The sequence below is a fragment of the Podarcis filfolensis genome (genome assembly GCF_964270895.1).
Source record: "Podarcis filfolensis genome assembly, chromosome: 7".
Classification (NCBI taxonomy): Eukaryota; Metazoa; Chordata; class Lepidosauria; order Squamata; family Lacertidae; genus Podarcis; species Podarcis filfolensis.
Window position 1 is genome coordinate 70,442,480 of NC_139603.1, and position 10,988 is coordinate 70,453,467.

The following is a 10,988-nucleotide window of genomic DNA, read 5'->3' on the forward strand; positions in this document are numbered from 1 at the left end:
GCATGGAAACTACCTCACAGGCCAAATGGGGAGGCCTGGTGGCTGAGGTTCGGCCTAGTGGGCGGAGGTTCCCCACCCTTGCGGTAAAATGTGCACCTGCAGATCTAAAGCCACACACTTCCTCCTGTTTTGGTGTTAATCCTATTTCTCAGTCTAAATTTATAATTTCTTCTTGCATGTAAGGTGCTTGGGGAGGGTCACAGTTGGCAGAATCTTATTAGTATATTATTTTCGGACTATCGGTTTTGTATCTCTCAGTGGTCAGAATGGTTGCCCGAGGCTATGAAATGTAATTAAATTCTTGTCCTTAACTTCACAGTTCACACAGCGGCAGCCAGCCCACGAGATGAGAGGTGAGAATTCAGCCTTCAATAATTCGCTTCTTCCCCCATCTGGTTGCTTAAAATAGGAGCTTTTAAAAAAGGAAGGAGTCAAAAACAAATTGAATGGTACCAACTGGTGCTGTAAATCAGGTAAATGAGCAGAATGACAAGGGAAATTTGTCAGGAACTGATTAAATCATGACTGCCTGACATGATCCAAGGATCTTAAAAAAGAAAGGGGGGGGGGAATCATCCAGTGATTGTTGAAAAGTAGTCAGAAGTTCATGAAGAAGATAATACCTCAGACCTATCACTTTGCATAACTAGGCAGCTGTCTACCTTTTGGCAAAGCGTGTTCTCCTTCATGGAGAGTACGTGTTGTGGTGGGGGCCGCCAGGACACTCCAAAGTTGGGGGCGGGCTAATTGTTCGTTGGCCACTGATGCGATTGGGGCTTCCCTTGTTGTTGGGAAGAAGTTAATGTTGCCATTTGTTGATTGACAGCCAGAAATGCTAAAACTCCTTGCACGAGGCTAGGGCTTCCTCTTTTCGACCGTGCTTCGGATTGCCCGTCCCCCCCCCTCCCTAGAATTAGGGTTGTTCGCTTTGACCTTGCTATGCCTGTCATGGGGTCGTCTGCTCTTGGGGCAGGGGCCTGGTAGGAATTTTGTCCATCTGGCTGATTGGCTGGGGCCATTTGGTTTTTGCCTACTGCGTAGCAAATCGTCACAACTTGTAAGGTTGCGGTTAGGCATTGGTTTATGGTTTGGTTGGTTAAGGGGAAGTGGTTGAGTGCCTGCCCTTGGTAGGTTGAGTGCCTGCCCCTCTAATGCTGCTGCTGCAAGGGATTCCGTTAAAGGAATTGGGGGCTAACTATTGCTTGTCCACTCTGTCAAGGGGGCTCGGGCCATAGCAATGAGCTCCTGGTTGCATTTGGGGTGAGGGCAGGTTCCCTGCTCCGCGTAACCCCCAAGTGTATTCCCCTATTCTGACTTTCGCATCGTGCGGAATGTCAGTCTGTTCCCCATGGTGGGGGCAGATAGTCGCAACCAATGCCTAAGCAACCACTCACAAATTTGTATTTCAATAAAGTTGTGGCCAAAATTATGCCAAAAATCTTAAACAAAAAATTCTGTGTGATGTGTGAGTTATTGGGGTGGCCCTGGGGACCTCGACACGCAAAGTACCCTTGGCAGACATCATCATTATTATTACTATTATTACTATTATTACTATTATTATTATTACTATTATTATTATTATTATTATTATTATTTAAATTTGTATACCACCCTTCGCCTGTAGATCTCAGGACGTTTCACAACATAAAAATACAAGATAAACACAAAATACATAAGAAAAAGAAATCTTAAAAGACAAGGCAGCTGAGAGCTATTGTTTGGTTTTTAGCAGGGGCGAAAGAGGCTTTGCGACCTTAGCTGCCCTCAGCAGCCCAGCAGAAATATCTCTTGTCATTTTGGGATGAAATGCCCCATGGGAACAATGCACTACGGAGCATCATCATTCCCAGGGGCTTTCTTGTATGTGGACGGGGTTGGCTGCCATTGGCTTCAGCTGCCTGGCAGTATTCCTTCTGTAATTTTGGATGCAATGCCTCAAGAGAATGACCAGGCAATTTTTGAGAGGAAAATGGCCGCTTCTATTTATCTGCTTGAAAGATAAGGCCGCTCAGCCGGAAGTTTGTACATTTAAACCATTCCAAGTATTTATCCAATGTTTCAGGTAGTGTTTTGCCTCGTGCCGTGTGGTACAAATAAAATGCCATGGCTGATTACTGCAGCCCAAGACACTTGATATAGGCTGAGGCAGGAGGAGGATCAGTTTTATGATTTCAAAGGAAATGCCACCCATTTGTTTATCTGTAATTTGCCTGGGTGAAACCCGGGATCCTAAATCAGCAGGCCCTTTGGTTTTTTTTGGTTTTTAGATGCTTATTTATTTTATGCCCTCCGACCAATTGGTTCCGAAGGTGATTAACCAGAGAGAAACATCAGTAAAAAGAATACAAGATCAAGGTATAAGATATTCTGGGGTTTTTTTTAATGTTTGAAGTTTTATTAATGTTTTTATATATGCTGTAAGCTGCCCAGAGTGGCTGGGGAAACCCAGATGGGCGGGATATAATAATAATAATAATAATAATAATAATAATAATAATAATAATAATAATAATAAATACAAACAAATGAAAGATGGCAATTAAAAACATTAGACTCCTCTCTGGATTGCACCATGCATTTCACTTTAGACAAAAGAACTCTCTTGCCATCTTCAAACCTACCTCAAGAGTTTAACCCTACACATTTACTCAAGGACATCTGCTTCCCCCCTTTCTAATTTGTTTTTCTTGAACACTGAGCCCTAGAAAGCATTTGGGGTCCCTCAAAAGCTCACATAAACCTTGTTTGGTCCTGTTAAATAAGCTTGCGCAGAAGAACATTTAGGAAGAACGTACTGTTCGTTGTCACCAGCTCTGGGAAATGATACAACCAACTTTATTTAGGAGCTCCTTCAACTTAATGGCCTTCATGGTCTTTCGAAAGGCCTCAAGCCAAGGTGGCTGGTGTTTTCGGCGACAGATGAGCATCTCCCAGATTGTCTCATTCTCAACTTAACAGATGCCTTTGTCGGAAATTTGGATTGACCACTTGCTGAAAGAAAGATCCACCGCTGCTGTCAAGTGCTGCCCTCTTGCATAACTCCTGGTATCAATAAAGGAAATAATAATATACTATTGCACAAGTGACACACACACCATGGACCACCAGGAGAATATTATTTGAGAGTGAATGTGATCTGCAAATGAAACATAATTACACAGCTGCTGAATAGGGCTCCTTGTTGCTTTGAAATGTAAATAGAATGTAAAGTGCTGATTACTCCGCAATTACAAAAAAAGGGACTAGCAATAATCCTTGTCTTTGGCAAATGAAGCACTTCCCCTTCTTTTTAAAAAGTTGGGAAGATGTTGTGGCATGGAATGAATATAATGGACCATAAACATTTCAATTAACGTGTCTGTTACTGCTGTACTGAATGGTGGAACAGACAGTCACGAGCATTTAAAAGATGGAGAGAACGTACCGAGGCTTTTAGAACAATGAGCAAAAGCAACAACAGATATATCATTAAAATGATACTGTGAGCTTTGTTCTAAAGCATATGTTTAATTCATAGGGGGATAACTGGCTTGTCAGTACTTGACATCTCGCTCTATTTTAATATCTGAGCATTTTAGAAAAACTGCGCAATGAACTTTGCATATTTTTGTTAGGTGGCGGGGGCAAGCGGAAAGTGTAGCTTATTCTGCTATTAACATTCCCCTTTGGGAATGTTGAAAACTGCCGTATACTGAGTCAGACCATTGGTCCATCTAACCCAATATTGTCTACACTGACTGGCAGTGGCTTTCCAGAGTTTCAGATGGCTCTGTACCCTACTTGGAGATGGCAGGGATTGAACCTGGAACCTTCTGCATGCAAAGCAGATATTCTGCGGTTGAGCTGTGGACCCTCCTCCCACCGGAAGAGTCACTTCCTTGGCCATTGCTTTGTTGTTGTTTAGTCGTGTCCGACTCTTCGTGACCCCATGGACCAGAGCACGGCAGGTACTCCTGTCTTCCACTGCCTCCCGCAGTTTGGTCAAACTCATGCTGGTAGCTTCGAGAACACTGTCCAACCATCTCGTCCTCTGTTGTCCCCTTCTCCTTGTGCCCTCAATCTTTCCCAAAATCAGGGTCTTTTCCAGGAAGTCTTCTCTTCTCATGAGGTGGCCAAAGTAGTGGAGCCTCAGCTTCAGGATCTGTCCTTCCAGTGAGCACTCAGGGCTGATTTCCTTAAGAATGGATAGGTTTGATGTTCTTGCAGTCCATGGGATTCTGAAGAGTCTCCTCCAGCACCATAATTCAAAAGCATCAATTCGAACCGGCAAGCCACTCCAGTATCCCTGCCAAGAAAACTCCATGGACAAAGACAACAGGCCATTGCTTAGCCAGGTGTAAATGAAATTAACGCCAGCCAGCTACTGGCACAAGAAGAAAAAAGAGGGGAAATGTTCTGGTCTTCTTTAAAGCCAAAGGTCAAGAGAGGTTGTACCTATGGACCTGAATCTTAAGCAATATTAAAATTCAGCATTTGGGCCTTCAAACATTTGGGCCTTGTTGCAATTACTTTATAATTTACTATTCTAGTAGCAAAAGCCTTTGAATGTATATTAGTTTCAATGTGTCTTGTAGCTTTACTGCTAGTTTGGGATAAGAAGCTGCAATCTGTATTACACCTGAGGCATGAAATTGCTTCTCTCCCTTTCCCCAAATTATCAGAGTCTTAAAACAAATAGAAAAGAAGTTATCATCTAGAAAGTTAATGTCACAGTTGGAAAGTCGGTCTCAACATGCTGTTTGGCGTTGATCAACATTAACGTCCCTGGATTAGTAGCAGCACCAGGAATGTTGACACCATCAGAATGACATTTCCACATCCTTTTCTATTGTAATTTTATTTTATTTTTATTGCATTTATAGTTTACCTTTTCCTCCAAGGAGCTTGACGTAGCATACGTGGCTTCCCCCCTCCTCATTTAATCCCCTCAACAACCCAAAAAGGTAGGTTAGGCTGAGGTCACCCAGTGAGAGCTTGATGGCTGAGGGGATTTGAACCCTGCTCTCCTGGGTCGTAGTCCAACACTCTACCACTATGGCACACTGGCCCTCTAGTGGATACATATGCCTGGCAATTTCCAAATACAGTGGTACCTCGGGTTAAGTACTTAAATCGTACCGGAGGTCTGTTTGTTAACCTGAAATTGTTCTTAACCTGAAGCGCCACTTTAGCTAATGGGGCCTCCTGCTGCTGCCGGAGCACGATTTCTGTTCTCATCCTGAAGCAAAGTTCTTAACCCGAGGTACTATTTCGGGGTTAGCGGAGCCTGTAACCTGAAGCGTATGTAACCCGAGGTACCACTGTATGTAAATTAGATAGCAAGGTCAGTTTCACAGCAACGCTTTTGAATATGCATAACCGTTCATACCTTACTTCAGGCACCCCCAAACTCAAGGGATGCTCCAGCTGTTTTGGGACTACAATTCCCATCATCCCTGACCACTGGTCCTGTTAGCTAGGGATGATGGGAGTTGTAGTCCCAAAACATCTGGAGCATCCCTTGAGTTTGGGGGTGCCTGCCTTACTTGAACCACTGGATTTTTGTGTTTGGTGATGGACACAAGGCTTCCATTTTCTGGATGGTAGAAAGATGGGAGTAGAAATGCTTCTTCCCTCCTATAGCCACTTCCCTACTCCTCCCTGCCTGACTCTTGGAAAGTGGGGGAGAATTTTGGTGCGCAGTAGCTAGGAAAGTGTAGCGCTTCTTACACTTGTTCAAGATGTTTGAGTAAACGTTTGATCAGTGGCATGCAGTCCGTGGACCAGGGGGACTTTCCTCGTCCCCCACGCTCCTAGTAAATTAGACGCACATCTCCATGCTTCATTTCCAGAAGGGAAGTCCTTCCTCCCTCCACCTTCTTTCTCCTCAGTCCTCCTCGGACCTTACTTCCTCTTGGGCCTTTGTCTTCTTTTGCCGCTCTGGCCAAGCTGCTCAGAGGGCTGTGCTCCTTGCATGGGCAGCCTTCTTCAGGTCTCTGACTGGGCAATCGGCAGCCACCTCTTCTAGACTGGAGAGGACAGTGCTCCACCTTTCCCAAAGGCGATTGCAGGATCGGAGAGGGGGCAGCGCCACCACCCCTCTGCTTGTCAAATAGGTCTTGGTCCTCCAAACGGGCTTCTTCACCCTTCACTCCCAGGACAGAGGGAGTTGTAACGCAGGGGTTGCAACCACTCCATGGTGTCTGTGTGAATACTATCACATTATTTCAGTCATTTTCTTCTCTCTCTCTTTTATCCTGCAGAGGTTAACTTATACTCCTATATCATAACACACGAAGCACACATGCCCGATGGGTATAGGTAAAGGTAAAGGGACCCCTGACCATTAGGTCCAGTCGTGAACGACTCTGGGGTTCCGGCGCTCATCTCGCTTTATTGGCCGAGGGATCCGGCGTACAGCTTCCGGGTCATGTGGCCAGCATGACTAAGCCGCTTCTGGTGAACCAGAGCAGTGCACAGAAACACCATTTACCTTCCCGCCGGAGCGGTACCTGTTTATCTACTTGCACTTTGACGTGCTTTCGAACTGCTAGGTGGGCAGGAGCAGGGACCGAGTAACGGGAGCTCACCCCGTCGCGGGGATTCGAACTGCCGACCTTCTGTTTGGCAAGCCCTAGGCTCTGTGGTTTAACCCACAGTGCCACCTGCGTGGGTACCAATGTTCAAATGCAAAACAAGTTTAAAAAATGATTAAAAATAAAATAAAATCCCCATTCCAATTATTAAAAGAGCATGGGGGCGGGGAATGTCCAGTTACCTTCTAGTGCTCTTTGTCGGAATGCCAGGACTTGCTCATGAATGGCACTTAGGGACAACAGGACGTTTAAAACTGCCCTTGATTGATGAAAGATCAGGTGATATCCTGGGATTGCTGCACAACAGCACTAGTCAGACGAGGGGAAGGAACCTGTAGCCAGCACCCCAAGCATGAATTTGTTCCTCAGCATATGATAAATTATACAAACGTCTAACAAATTAGCACCCAACATGTAAATCGGATTCTTTTACAGCAAAACCTCTTGGGCTGGCTCACGAGAAGAGTGCAGTACCCATCTTCACCATTAGATGGCTGCAGTTTACATTTTTCTAAGGCTCTATGTAAAAAAATAAAGATACACCTAGTTGTTTATAAGGCCATTTCAGTGTTTCCCAAACTTCCTTCCTCGTTCTGCCACAGCCACTGCTGTGGCTTCCAATTGTGAGGGTTATACAGACATGCAAAAGTTTTTTTAAAAGTTTATTTAAGTTAGAGTAAGTGAGAGAGACGGTGAGAAAGGCTATGCTCAGTGTTGCATCCCAAAATGAGCTTATGGTTTGCCTTCCCCAGACGAACCATACGTGGTAAAACAAGAACTGTGGTCACAGCTTGTGGTTTGTCTCGAGCCGTGTTTCCCAAATTTGTGTCTCCAACTGTTTTTGGACTACAATTCCCATCCCTGACCATTGGTCCTACTAGCTAGGGATGATGGGAGTTGTGGTCCAAAAACAGCTGGAGACTTAAGTTTGGGAAACTGTTCTGGAGGAAAAAATCATGAGCTTGGGTTTGGACATAATGCAAAGCCAAACCAAAGCTTATCCCCAGGTAGCATGGCTATGGCAGGACTAGGGGATGAGCCAAGCGGCGGCCATCTTCCCTCTGAGAACCAGCACATTCATGCAGAACCATGGTTTGGATTAGCGATATGCGTGAACCAGAAGCGCTGTATAATCCCTGCTTCTCTGTAGGAACAGAAATGTGTGGTGCTGGTGGCTTTGATACTGAAGGAGCTTCCTAGTGTGGGAAGCTGGCTCTACGAAGGGGATTTTTCAGACTGTTTGATTATTATGAATACTGGGAATTCACATGCACTTTGTCACTGCTGCTAGTTTCATGAAAGCACAGATGGTATTTTTGAATGAGTGGCTGCGTGTGCCAACAGGTCTTCGTGCTCAGAGATGCGTTTTTGTTGACTGATGGCATGAGGGAAGCTGCTAGCGAGGACAGTTGTTTTTGTAGGGTGAGGGTTGGCGTAAAGGGGGCAGCCTTTCTCTTTGAAAACCCTGTTTCCCTTGGAAAAACAAAGCTCTGGGTTTTGTTTCTACTTTTTATCTTAATCCTTAAATGCAAATTATGAGCCGTTTGCCTCCATCATGCACAGGTTTGATCCAGATACTCAAACACACACATACACACCATTTTGCATCCCTGGAGGATGCCAGTGGGCTCTGAGGCCTAGGAAGGCACCATTGTAGACCAGGAAGAAGAAATGTCACACAAACAATCCTTGCACCATAGAGACACAATGCTATACTTGTTCCTGATACCAGACCTGAATGTGATATTTATTGTAAGAATCTTTAGCTGTTTTGAGAGACTTTCAGGGGTGAAAATTGTGTGTGCGTGGGGGGGGGGATATTCTAAACTGATGGATGGATTGGTGATTGTCTTTTTATCCCACCTTTCTTCTTTAAGGAGGTTGAGGTGGTTCTCCTGCTCCACATGTAATTCCCACAACAATCCTGTGAGGTACGGTAGGCTGAGAGGCTGTGACTGGCCCAGGGCCACCCAGTGAGCCTCATGGCTAAGTGGGGGATTTGAACCCTGTCCTCCCAGGCCTTAGTCCGATACTGTAGCCACTATACCACACTGCCCCACAACCCTTTGCCACACTTCCCCCCCCACAAGTAACACATGAAGAGAGCTGCAGACTCTCATGGTTCAGGATGATGAACGTGGAGGAGTGTGGGACACAGGAAATGGAAGGAGCCTGAAAACCACACCTCATCTTTGTATGACATGAAGATGATCTGTGATGTCTCCTGTCCATTAGGAAAAAATAAAACAATAAGTTACCTTATACTGACTCAGACCATTGCTCTGTGTTGTCTGGCTCTAGTGTCATCTTGTATTATCTTATAAAGATTTCATGGTGGATATTATTCCCTCTTTCCATACCAGAAGAACATTTGTTTTTGCTAGCATGCCATGCATTGATCCATATATTGAGGCGCTGCCCAGGGTTATAAGCGATATAGGTTACGACCGAATGCTATGAGCATCTTCATGTTTCTCATCATCAAGCTAAACGCTTTCGGTAAGGAAAGCATTAACATTTGCAGCAACTTATCATTAATTCTGAACCAGACTTTTAAAAACAAATCTGCATTCTTCCATAGAAGACCATAATTCTGCATTTGGCTGCATCTGTTCTTGAAACCCCAAGCCTTTCTCCTGACTAATTTTAAGATTAACTCAGCTTCAGGTGCTGAAATGGCCACTTGAGGGAGCCTCTACATGCCAGGAGGAGAGGGGAAAAAATCTGCATAGAAGAAATTGCTAATGGAAACGCGGCAAGTGAGTCACTTAAGGGTGATCAATCCAGTTCAGGGTATGGCGCTGAAGACCAAGTCCTGTTGCTTCATGAATATATGCATGCGCTGTTTCTGCAGTCTTCCTTGCTTCAGAAAGTAACTGGAGAGTGACTGGACAACTTTTGCCTTCCTGATCATGACAATAGTTCTCTGAAAAAGGTAGAGGGGTGCGGGGGTGGGGATTGGATTGGATCCCTATTATTTCCCATATGAATTTATTTTGAGCTGCTTTCACACATACAGATTCATTTCCTGGTGTCTGCCGCAACATGGCAGAAGTTTGTAACCCAAGAAAAGTCTTTAATAAAAACAATTGAAAAAACCCAAAATGGCAGAAGTTTGGGGTAGACCTTATCTATCTATTTCATGAGTTGATTCCCATGACACACCACAAAGTGATTTACAATATAATAATAGATATGAAAACAGTTAACGTTTATTTAAAAAAAAAGTTGAAAAACAAATACAGGCAACTCACTGCTTGTGTGCGATTGGCATGCTGTGACTTGTGCACACATGCAGAAAGGGGGCGGGGGCAGAACGGAGTTGTGTGTGTGGCGGCCAGGAACAAAACCCCCACATAAGCAGGTGTTCCCCTGTATAAAAGCAACAGTAGCAGCACATTCAGATCAGTTCGGATCCAAGACAGATTCCCAAACTGGGTCATAGATTCTAAGAAGACTTATTGAAAGAGGAATGTCTCTAGCAGGCGCTGAAAAGAAAACAGGGATGACCCTTGTCTGAGTATGCAATGGGAGGGTGTTTCAAAAGGTAGGTGCTGCCACACCAAAGGCCTGATTCCGACCGAAATTGTGTGGAATGGAGCTTCTGACTGGAAGGTATCTGCAGGATGCCCTCTCTTACAGAACACATTGATTGGTTGGGAGTGTAGGGGATGATTGAATATGATTGAATATTAGCCTCAGGCTAATAATAAGGACGGGATGCGGGTGGCGCTGTGGGTAAAACCACAGAGCCTAGGACTTGCTGATCGGAAGGTCGGCGGTTCGAATCCCCGCGACGGGATGAGCTCCCATTGCTCGGTCCCTGCTCCTGCCAACCTAGCAGTTTGAAAGCACATCAAAGTGCAAGTAGATAAATAGGTACCGCTCCGGCGGGAAGGTAAATGGCGTTTCCGTGCACTGCTCTGGTTCGCCAGAAGCGGCTTGGTCATGCTGGCCACATGACCTGGAAGCTGTACACCGGCTCCCTCGGCCAATAAAGCGAGATGAGCGCCGCAACCCCAGAGTCAGCCACGACTGGACCTAATGGTCAGGGGTCTCTTTACCTTTACCTTTTTAATAATAAGGACATATAGGTAATCCAGTCACAGCATATAGTCTTAAAAGTTGCCACAAGAATCTTCGTTGTTTTTAATAGTAATCATGTTTCCCTCCTTTTAGAAAGAGATTTAAAATAAAAAGTATTTCTTTTTGGATGAATTATTCCCTTTCTCCAATTTCCACAATTATCTCAGTGATGTATCTACAGAGCTTGACACACACACACGCTTTGTGAAGTCTCTCAAAAAAAGGTCATTGGAGAAGAATGCTCTGAAGCATGTATTTATTTTATTTAGTTGTGTATTGCATTTATTTTACTCCACCCTTCCTCCCGTGGGAGAGCAGGATGGC

The 10,988-nt window shown here is 44.7% G+C and overlaps 1 long non-coding RNA gene across 1 annotated transcript; it reads left to right on the forward strand.

Annotated features, from left to right (window-relative positions):
• Positions 1-202: 202 nt before the first annotated feature.
• Positions 203-9,727, forward strand: LOC310766312. Its single transcript, XR_014550051.1, has 3 exons — positions 203-473; positions 8,942-9,077; positions 9,240-9,727. It is a non-coding gene; the product is annotated as an uncharacterized lncRNA (long non-coding RNA).
• The last annotated feature ends 1,261 nt before the right edge of the window (positions 9,728-10,988 follow it).